The 9,981-nt window shown below is 41.3% G+C and overlaps 1 protein-coding gene and 2 non-coding genes across 3 annotated transcripts in view; 1 reads left to right on the top strand and 2 right to left on the bottom strand.

Annotated features, from left to right (window-relative positions):
• The window catches only part of Oseg5 (intraflagellar transport protein Oseg5), a 180,064-nt gene that overhangs the window by 108,876 nt on the left and 61,207 nt on the right, over nt 1-9,981 (top strand). The gene's annotated exons all lie outside the window — the stretch shown is intronic.
• Nucleotides 8,824-8,896, bottom strand: TRNAF-GAA (transfer RNA phenylalanine (anticodon GAA)). Its single transcript has one exon. It is a non-coding gene; the product is annotated as a tRNA-Phe (tRNA).
• On the bottom strand, nt 9,286-9,358 carry TRNAR-UCG (transfer RNA arginine (anticodon UCG)). Its single transcript has one exon. It is a non-coding gene; the product is annotated as a tRNA-Arg (tRNA).

Genomic DNA, 9,981 nt, shown 5'->3' on the forward strand with positions numbered 1-9,981 from the left:
CTCTCTCTCTCTCTCTCTCTCTCTCTCTCTCTCTCTCTCTCTCTCTCTCTCTCTCTCTCTCTCTCTCTTTCCGAGAAGTAACGGTCAGCTGTTGACCGGCATTTAACGAACATTGCCTAGGTGACAATGGACCGCTGTAAACTAGGCCGGTACGTGAGTGATCATATAGTATCGGAGAACTTAGTGCCTTTTGAGTTATCTAGCTAGCAAGATATCTTAATTGCTAATATTAGAGATTCTCGTAGAACTAAATAAAGCTGTTGTACATATTCTTTTATAATATTAGATTAGTGATATTTGATAAGACGGCGAATTTACAACAGTCAGAGGAGTTGTTTGATGAAACATTAATTTGCCCTTGCAGATCGAGATTTAGTTGATATAGACTTTTGTCAGTGTTTTAAGGTGATGAAATTGACGCTGCTTTTAAGTGGTCGCTACTTTAAGCGCTGAAACATTTAGGTAAACGTAATATAATATAGCTTTGCGGAAAATGAAAGCCGGCAAGGCAGCGGGTTTGGATGGTATTGCAATGGAATTTATTAAAAAAGGGGGTGACTATATTGTTGACTGGTTAGTAAGGTTATTCAATGTATGTATGATTCATGGTGAGGTGCCTGAGGATTGGCGGAATGCTTGCATAGTGCCATTGTACAAAGGCAAAGGGGATAAAAGTGAGTGCTCAAATTACAGAGGTATAAGTTTGTTGAGTATTCCTAGGAAATTATATGGGAGGGTATTGATTGAGAGGGTGAAAGGCATGTACAGAGCATCAGATTGGGGAAGAGCAGTGTGGTTTCAGAAGTGGTAGAGGATGTGTGGATCAGGTGTTTGCTTTGAAGAATGTATGTGAGAAATACTTAGAAAAGCAAATGGATTTGTATGTAGCATTTATGGATCTGGAGAAGGCATATGATAGAGCTGATAGAGATGCTCTGTGGAAGGTATTAAGAATATATGGTGTGGGAGGCAAGTTGTTAGAAGCAGTGAAAAGTTTTTTATCGGAGATGTAAGGCATGTGTACGTGTAGGAAGAGAGGAAAGTGATTGGTTCTCAGTGAATGTAGGTTTGCGGCAGGGGTGTGTGATGTCTCCATGGTTGTTTAATTTGTGTATGGATGGGGTTGTTAGGGAGGTGAAAGCAAGAGTTTTGGAAAGAGGGGCATGTATGCAGTCTGTTGTGGATGAGAGAGCTTGGGAAGTGAGTCAGTTGTTGTTCGCTGATGATACAGCGTGGTAGCTGATTCATGTGAGAAACTGCAGAAGCTGGTGACTGAGTTTGGTAAAGTGTGTGAAAGAAGAAAGCTGAGAGTAAATGTGAATAAGAGCAAGGTTATTAGGTACAGTAGGGTTAAGGGACAAGTCAATTGGGAGGTAAGTTTGAATGGAGAAAAACTGGAGGAAGTGAAGTGTTTTAGATATCTGGGAGTGGATTTGGCAGCGGATGGAACCATGGAAGCGGAAGTGAATCATAGGGTGGGGAAGTGGGCGAAAGTTCTGGGAGCTTTGAAGAATGTGTGGAAGTCGAGAACATTTATCTCGGAAAGCAAAAATGGGTATGTTTGAAGGAATAGTGGTTCCAACAATGTTATATGGTTGCTGTCATGTATGATGCACCGAAACCACAGCTCCCTTTCCACATCCAGGCCCCACAAAACTTTCAGTGGTTTACCTCAGACACCTCACATAATACTCTCCAAAAGCCAGGACTCGAACCCAGGACTGATTATAGATCATTAACCTTTTCCTCCTCCGATAAAAAACATAAGAGCCCATTTATGATACCATGATATCATAGCTTGTTACCGTTATGTATTTCTCTCATCGCTTTGGGTCTGTGCTTTGTTTCTGTGGGAATCACATAATATTACTATAAGGGCTGATTATGGCTTTTATTTTACGAGTTCCTGGCTATTTTTTGTTTGTTTCTTTATCTTAGACTTTATCTAGGAATTTTCCACACGGTATTTGTGGACGAGATGTTGGCGAGATTATTCTGGTCTGAACCAGATAACCTACATTTATCCTTGGACTGTGATATTGTTTTGTTTTAATGAATTTATTACTCTCGAGGAGTGACCTCCCTAGTAAGAGGACCATGAGGCCAAGCATTATGTAGAGAGGAACTCGTGTTTTGTCGCAGGGCAACCCTGTTTAGTAACATAGAAATGTTGGAGTTTATACATGTATAAATACAGTGATTAGCATCACCAAAGTGTGGTGGTCGCACGAGAATGATAGGTAGATGATTGTCTGTTATGAATAGATAAGTCTGGGACTGTTCCTGAGGCAGTGGGTCCCTGACGGAGGGAGATTCAAGGCAATAATGGTAAAGATTGCTGGCGTTGGCACAGTCACACAGTTTTGCAGGAGGCGGAGAAGTAAGGCATATCCCCCCTGCTTCAGAGACTTTCCAGACGGGTCGATAGCCTAGCCGAAGTCGGGCAGAAAGAACGTCGTGCCTGCGAACCTCAAGTCCACGTCGATGCTATTTGGGAGGAGACAGACGAAAGTGGTCGTAGTGTTGGATGGACACACACACACACACACAGACACACACTGAGTCCACTCAGTGGAAGAGGAGCCGCTGAATGTATTTACTTTATGTAGCAGAGGCATGTGGGTTTCGGAGACGATATGATAGCTCGAAGGACGGACTGAGAGTCACAGGTAACTGTACCATTCCGTCTTGGCCGAGAAAGGAAATTAACTGCATGCAGGAGTCCCTGTTGATCAACGGTAGGTGTAGAGAGGTAGACTAGTTCGTAAAGTCTGCGGGCGCGACCCAGCCTCCCTCCGGTGGATCCGCAAGGGAACCGTCGACGGGTTGGGTCGCTGGCTATGTCGTGGATAGTATCATACGAGCACCATAGGAATACACTACCATTGGAAGACACAGGTTCATCACCCGACTCCGTGACAGATATGAATAGCGAAAGACCCGACTCTCCACATTTATCTGCAGTTTGAATTTGATCTCCCGGCGACGAAAGTTGAAAAACATAGTCGTGTTTTGGAAGTGCTCTCCGCTGGACTAATTACCTCGCTGTTTTCGAAGGCCGGCCTAGAAGGGGTGGGGGGGATAATTGTTTTATCCAACGTAGCGCGAAGTTTTCTGTTGTATTTGATGTCACCAAAAATATCCTGTATTATTAAATGTAGTCTGAAGTTCCCGACACCTAACATAGCCTAGCATTGGTAAGACACTAAGACAACAGACTTGTGACACTTCTCACAGGGACTTACTTCACATAACACCAAACTGCCATCATAACGAACCGACCGACAGATCCAATTAAGCTGATTACCTTACCTATCTAATCTTACAATCCCAATAACCTATGTATCTACTTCTTTGCTCCTCGAGTGTGTGTGTGTGTGTGTGGATGTGTGTGGTCAGTTGGATTAAATTTAGGTGACAGTTGCAGCCCAAACCTTAACTTTAGTAGCCTGGCACCGGATACAACATGAAGAAAATATTTGAAAGGCAATGGATACTTATTGTGGCACCCGCTGGAATTATCGTGTGAACGTTGTATAAAAAGGAATACTTTGTTACTGTCCAAGTCCGTTGTAATGCAACGTCTGTCTGTCTGTCAAACAGAACGCATCATTTGTTTTTATACCAGACTCGAACAGATTACATTGCGTAAGAGTCCTTTATCATTGATCAGTTCATTACCACCCATAGCTAGCTACCCCCAACACACACTCCTCTGACGATTATGATTCACGTTGGTCTGTTGACGTGCGTGCTAGGATGCCTTAAGGCGCCTTGAGCTAAACTAACTGCATAGTTGGAGGACATAATGCTTATCTTTTGCATTTTTTAAAAATATTTATGTTTGTTAACCGAAGGACCGATATGTGATACGGTACAGATATTCAGGGTAGTAAGGAACGGATATTAAAAGTTATAGGCCATTCTATTAGCCGATTCAAGCGTTTGCTGCAATTTTCGTGTCCCAATATGAACAATATATATATATATATATATATATATATATATATATATATATATATATATATTATCCCTGGGGATAGGGGAGAAAGAATACTTCCCACGTATTCCCTGTGTGTCGTAGAAGGCGACTAAAAAGGGAGGGAGCGGGAGGCTGGAAATCCTCCCCCTCTCCTTTTTTTTTTAATTTTCCAAAAGAAGGAACAGAGAAGGGGGCCAGGTGAGGATATTCCCTCAAAGGCCCAGTCCTCTGTTCTTAACGCTACCTCGCTAATGCGGGAAATGGCGAATAGTTTGAAAGAAGAAAGAAATATATATATATATATATATATATATATATATATATATATATATATATATATATATATATATATATATATATTGTTACGAACACGTGTGTGTGTCCACGTGTATGCTGTTGTTGCTATTTCTTATCACGGCGAGGAATGATGCCTGAGGCTGGCTCGGAGTTTCTGTCCACCCAGCATCTGGCGGGGTCAGCTGCGGGGGTATTTCACCACCGTATGTCATCGCTGCTGACGTTTGCAAAAAAGACGAGAGTCTCTGGCCCTCCAACCAAAAAGAATTGTTTATATTTTCCATATCCAATCAAAATGTAAGGTTGTATAGCAGCAAGGGTGAACGCTTGTCTTTACTGGTACCCACTACACTCTCTGAGATTTGATTCCTCTCTCTCTCTAGCCCAGCGAGGTGGGTGGTGTCCCCTGCTTAAACCTGTAAACCTGCAAGCCTGTGCTGTGTTATAAGCCCGTTACCCGAGTGCTGTGTTATAAGCCCGTTACCCGAGTGTTGTGCTATAAGCCCGTTACTACTGTGTCACGTCAGGTTTAGCTAAGTGTTTACTGTGTTACATCAGGTTTAGATAAGTGTAACGATGAAGTTCATTGTGTCACAAGAAAGAGATCTCCTGGCTTGAAATCTTATCTGGAATGTTAACTCATGTTCAATGTTAACTCATGTTCAATGTTAACTCATGTTCAATGTTAACTCATGTTCAATGTTAACTCATGTTCAATGTTGACTCATGTTCAGTGTTAACGTAATGATTCATGCTTGATTTATGTGCTTATCTTTGTACACTTAAATTCTTTCATTATAAGTAGATTTAATGTAATGCTGGTCTTTAATTCAATCCCATAACTTTATCATTGTGTTATCCTGAGTTGTGCAACTTGACAAATCTAACGTCCTTGCAAGACGAGGACCAGTATAGTATTTGTAACATATGTTACTGGCGACCTTTGCTCGAATAAGTATTGAGTTCGTAACAATATATATATATATATATATATTGTTACGAACTCAAGAGTTATTTCGCATATCTTTAAAACTAGCTGAGTTTTCCTGGCCGTACCTAACAGCAGGTTTATGTTATTCTAGTAATGAGGTATGAACCTACAAACACAAAGATATATATATATATATATATATATATATATATATATATATATATATATATATATATATATATATATATTGTTACGGAACACGTGTGTTTGTGCTCACATGTTCGTGCATATAATGTGTGTGCGTGTGTGTCCTTGTGTATGGTGTTGTTATTTCTTATCAGGACGAGGATTAAGGCCTCCCTCTGAGACGTCCTCGGAGCTTCAGTTCACACCAAGCATTAGGCGTAATACTTTAATTATAATTTAATTTTGAAACCAGATGGTCATTTGTCCTTGAGCACCCCGATCCTTCTCCGAGGCGGGGGGGATTAAGTGTACTCAATCAGCTGCAGAATATTTCGCCACCGTACTGGACATGTCATCACTGTAGGCTTACAAGAGTGAGGGTGATCTACGCAGTTTTGAGCTACGTATTCTCCAACCAATCAGAATATTTTTGAGGCCCAAAGCCAATCAAAATGTAAGGTTGTATAGCTAGCAGGGAACGCTTGTCTTTACTGTAATATATACCCATGACACCCGCTGAGTCTCTCTCTTTCTAGCCCAGCGAGGTAAGTGGTCCACCCCTGCTGTAAGTCCTGCTGTGTTGTAAGCCTGTAAGCCCTGCTGTGCTATAAGCCCATTACCCGAGCGTTGTGCTGTAAGCCCGTTATAATTATCAGTGTAATGTTATCGAAGAACTGCCTTAGAGGAAAGAGAACTCCTGGCTTGAAATCTTATCTGGAATGTTAAGTCATGTACAAATGTCATCTTATGTTCTATGTTAAACTCACTTTCAATGTTAACGTAATGTTTCATGCTTGATTTATGTGCTTATCTTTGTACACTTAAATTCTTTCATTATAAGTAGATTTAATGTAATGCTGGTCTTTAATTCAATCCCATAACTTTATTATTGTGTTATCCTGAGTTGTGCAACTTGACAAATCTATAACGTCCTTGCAAGACAAGGAACAGTAGTATTTGTAACATATGTTACTGGCGACCTTGCCTGAATAAGTGTTGAGTTCGTAACAATATATATATATATATATATATATATATATATATATATATATATATATATATATATACATACAAACTATTGGTGTTGCCTTATGATGTCCGACTTTCAAACATCAACTCGTTACTCGAAAAAGTTCATGTGAATGTAGTTTTCAAAAACAATTGTACTGTAAAAACCATCTTGATCGAGAATTCTCTTAACGAGGTGGTCGGCTGTATTTACCAAATTCCTTGCAAAATTGTAACACAGTGAGACAAGCAAGGGTTTGCATGTTAGAATGAGACCACATAGATAGAGCATATGGATTGGTCAGCAGTATCAAATGCCCTATTTGTACATCTCGGTGAAAGTGATCACCCAGTTGACGGGGAGATTGCCAAGGTAATTGTTAAATGTTAAGATAGAGATGAAAGAAATGGTTTAGAATCTAGTATCATTAAGTAGCATAAGGATAGAGTGTTGGATATCAGTCAGAGCATGTATAGATTTGATCCATGTATTTGTAGGAAATGTTAAAACCTCTCTCTCGATCTAACTTAAGTAGTATGGGCTCTTTTATGTGAGGTCAAGTCACTCGACTCGAGTGAAGGGAGAGGGTTATGGCAACACCTGCATCAACCTTGTTTCTCGCTGATCATCTGGTCTTTGTTCCATCTTCTCTGTGTATATGTATAGCTTGATTTATCTCTGGTCCTCTCATTCTGTAACTGTCCCCTGAAGATGGGTTAATACACGAAAGCGTACAGGGTCTCGTGCGTACTGTGGTATATACACACACACACACAGCTATTGGGGTAGTGTTAGTGTACTCACTTGTTCTAGTCTCGTACTCAGGTGTTGTAGTCTCGTATTCAGCTGTTATATTAGTGTACTCAGCTGGTGCTGTTGTGTACTCATCGCTACTGACGACGGACCGACGATCGCACAGGCCATCGCTACGGACGGACCGACGATCGCACAGGCCATCGCTACGGACGGACCGACGATCGCACAGGCCATCGCTACTGACGGACCGACGATCGCACAGGCCATCGCTACTGACGGACCGACGATCGCACATGCCATCGCTACTGACGGACCGACGATCGCACAGGCCATCGTTACAGACGGACCGACGATCGCACAGGCCATCGCTACTGACGACGGACCGACGATCGCACAGGCCATCGCTACGGACGGACCGACGATCGCACAGGCCATCGCTACGGACGGACCGACGATCGTATATTATGATATGCAACGAAAGCTGTCTGTGAATTATGTGACGTATTCTCATTTTGTATCTTAGACTGAAAATTTCTTTTTCAAAGATCATTGTTTACATGGCAAATAGTAGGTAACGGACATGTTCATAAACTGTAAAGTAAACAATATCTCGATTAGAGTCCAGGTACTATTCTACTAGTGGTGTCTTGGGGTCCCAGTTCGTGGCCCTGGGAATAGATTTGCCATATTATCACGATCATATAGACTTGATGGGACCTAGGATTGGATATCATAAACCCTCGAAACTATGATAGTCACCTGGGACCCTGCCCTTCATTCCTTCTTTAATACGCTATTGATAAGTATTTTCTTTATTTTTCAGAGAAAAAGTGATACCTGTACATTTGTGTAAAGTAAGGGCACACAGAAATTACTTCTCTATATATTTATTAGCAGTGAAAGGAAAAGCAGAAAAGTCAGTAGTGTGTTCGAGAGTAACCGTTTCATTTAACATTAACTTTGAACTTCCTCCTTTCACACACACACTTACCCGTACTTAGGACAACGGCTTTTACAACTACTATCTCAAGTCTACCACCCAGAGCCACGTCATCTGCCAACGGCGAGGATAAATCCAAAAGGCGAAAATTGAATGGGTAACAATTGTCATTTTTCTGTAACGTCGATTACCGTTCCTAAAAGAAACGGTAAGAATAACTGGAGGCGAAAATATTCAAAAGTATGTCATCATCTTGGACGCTTACCAGTTTATATGTGACTTCGCGTATGAAGGGGGAAAAATAGGTTTTCAGACAGGTGATTTTATCAAAGTGTTAATATCGATGGGAATTAACCATTGCGATGCTCTGTTTCCTCAACACTCCTCACACACGTACGTATACAACAGCTCCCTCACTGTATGCACAACTATTGCTTTGGGTAATGTATAATCCACAGACACACACGCATACAAGCTTGACGTTAGCTGCGACCTCTATATGCGGTGTGGATACATGAAAACGTGATGTGTGTAAAAGATGTGGAAACTTTGTACCGCCAGTTTACAACTTTTTGAATACTTGGTCTTTGATCATATTTTTAGGCTTTTATTTCTTAAAGAAAAATCTTCTTTGAATTGCTTGTCGTCGGTAGAGAATCTAGCTTTTATAGTATCAGTTGTCAAGTTCCATCCAATAAAATCGATGAAAAAAGAAAACTTTTTGCCCAGACCCGGGATCGAACCGGGGACCTTTAGATCTTCAGTCTAACGCTCTCCCAACTGAGCTATCTAGGCCGTGTGCAGTATGGAATTATTTACGTTATTTATTCTACTAAACAAGATGTCCATTTTCGTATAATGGAATTTTGCGTGTCTTTCTTTACCACACCTCTTGCTACAGAAGTGACGAAGGAATTGCCAGGATTTTAGAATTCCTTTACGCATGTCGGGAAGGCCGTGTGAGAGAGGGTAAGGGGGTGAGAGAGAGGCAAGGAAGGAAAGAAAATGTTCAAACATTCGCGGTTTTTGAGGTGCGATGGTTGGTGCTTGAAATTTGTCATACGGTGGTGGTTCAAGAGCGTATGTGTGTGTGTGTGCTTCACAGAATATCAACTTAGAATTATAGTCCAAAGAAACTAAAAAAAAGAAAACTTTTGGCTTGATACTTAAAACCAATGTTTCGTCGACCGTGACAGGACTCGAACCTGCAATCTTCGGATCCGAAGTCCGACGCCTTATCCATTAGGCCACACGGTCTTGCATGAGGAGGTGAGATCAATATATAATATACAGTGCTCTCCTCCTCTCACCGCCGCAACAGGTGGTGGTATATCAACTTCCGTATTATACCGCCTTGTTCTTGGCGTTGAGGCGAAAAAAAAAAAAAATCTATTAAGGCTTTTATATACACAACAACACGTTCACATAGCTAGCCACATCCCCAGCAGGGATGTGTATGGCATGAAGGCTAAGAGATGGAGTGCTTTTGAACTTGAGGTATTTGTGATGGCGGACGGTCTAGCTGGCTGGTTGGCAGCTCAAACCTCGGAGGCTATGGTTTATACTGGGACCATAGCCATCAGTGTTCCCTTCTACATGAACTTTTGGCTCTTATTTCCTTATGGCCGTCTTTACCAGTCTTGTTATTGCCGTAAGGTTAGAAGGATACATTTCTGCCTGTAACGTAAACAAAGTGTTTTACATAATGGGCATATATACATGTGCGTATAGAGTGAGAGATTAGGCGGTTATTACTGTATTTGTAGTCTCCTGCCATTGCTAGACTTAATTTAAATTACTTAACCCTGTCATCATATGTCTCTTTTTTTCCCCGTTTCTTTGGCTCTTCACCTTCCACATGACTGTTTACTTTCCTTTCC

This window comes from Panulirus ornatus, chromosome 32, assembly GCF_036320965.1.
Source record: "Panulirus ornatus isolate Po-2019 chromosome 32, ASM3632096v1, whole genome shotgun sequence".
Lineage (NCBI taxonomy): Eukaryota > Metazoa > Arthropoda > Malacostraca > Decapoda > Palinuridae > Panulirus > Panulirus ornatus.